This window comes from Lithobates pipiens, unplaced genomic scaffold (genome assembly GCF_037356315.1).
Source record: "Lithobates pipiens isolate NorthernLeopardFrog02 unplaced genomic scaffold, aLitPip1_a1.2 Scaffold_16, whole genome shotgun sequence".
Taxonomy (NCBI): Eukaryota; Metazoa; Chordata; class Amphibia; order Anura; family Ranidae; genus Lithobates; species Lithobates pipiens.
In genome coordinates, this window is record NW_027507748.1 from 210,189,154 (window position 1) to 210,190,832 (window position 1,679).

The following is a 1,679-nucleotide window of genomic DNA, read 5'->3' on the forward strand; positions in this document are numbered from 1 at the left end:
TTGTCGTGGTTATTTTCCACTGATAAGGGCAGCGCTATCATAAAACTGTTACCATTTATTTCCAGTCAATCTGAGGAATGTTGAGGAGTGACGTCAGGTGAGAACTTGGGGGTTTTTCTAAGCAAATGAGTCATTATTAAATGGGTGTGAAATAAGAAGGCTGCTGTACCTTTAGACCATAATTATTTTATAGACAAATATGAAACTATATCTTGTTTGCGGTACTTTTAAGCAAAGACTTGTACTGTTAGCTGTCAATTAATGCAGAATGTTTGAAGCTTAAACTATATATTTTAGTGGCCAACTTAAGGTACCACTGCCAATGACATATACTACACATCACTGCATTGACAGATTTAAAACAAGCTTGTGGCTGCAATAGCAGTTCTGAATTTTGTTTCAAAGTGGTTATAAACCTCAGGTTTGAAAAGTGAACAAAGTACATCTCTCTATAGTTTGTGCTAGCCTGAATCCACAGCACTGATTTTGGCTCTTTTCTGAACTCGTATCCCTCCATTATCTGCATGAGTCAATGAAAAGGCTCCTGGGAAATGATCTGCCTTCTCTATGAGCCTGTTAGGGGGTCCCTTCCTCCCCTCCAATCATCTATCAGATTTCACTGAGTTCTGTGCTCTAGCTCTGCAGTGTGTGTGAGCTTAGAAGACTATAAAGAAGAGGGGGTTGCAGATAAATAGGTGCAATGTATGTAGGAGGATTTGTTTCATCCCTGTCTATCACCTGAGGCTAGTCACTTCACTAAGTATACGCAAAGCACTTTACATTTTATCACCAGGATCTCGACTTTTAAGTAGAACTGATTGGGTAGCTGTAAACTTGCATGATCACTTCTACAGACAGCGAGATTTGGGTCTTCCCCCAATCAACCCCCCCCCCCCCCCACCTCTGTGGTTCCCAGGCTCTACCACTCCTCCTGTGAGCCTGGGAACAAAAAGTACATTAGGATGGTGAGTGAATTACGAATCCACCTGATCTCTCCTTCAAACAGTAAACTTGGAAGCGCTCTTCTCTAGTAACTAACAGGCTGCTGTGTTGGGAGCCAGCCATGGACTCTTTATCCTCAGAAAGCTCAGGCAGCTGGCTCGGGAGACATTACTATTGTATAAAGCCTGAGGAAGAAACCTAGGGAAGGTTGTGAAAGCTTGCATCTATATACACTTGATATAGTCAGTAAAGGATATCAATTAAAGCGGTTGTAAACTGCCAGTGTTAAAAACATAAAACAAAACTTGCAAGGCAATGGCATAATGTGCTTGTGTGCATCGCATACAAGCACATTATGAAAATATTTACCTTGAAGCTAAGCTTTAAAGTCACTGCTGAGAGAGCTGACATGTTCCACGTGTCTTCTGGGTTCGCAAAGCTCTGGCTATGTGATTGGCTGGACACCACTCCAGTGCATGCGCGTGGGAGCCGCTGTTTCCAACAGAAGGGCACTGTAAGCCGGACCTTCAGAGCGCATGTGCCAATGATGTCATCGGCTGCATGCGCTCTGAATATCTCCTAAACTGTTCACAGTACCTACAGGTAAGCCTTATTATAGGCTTATCTGTAGGTACAAGTGGTAGTACAGAGTTTACTACCACTTTAAAGTATATCTAAACCCCCCAAAATAGTTTAATACATTACAGGTTACCAGTCCTTAGATATGGTGACTGCAT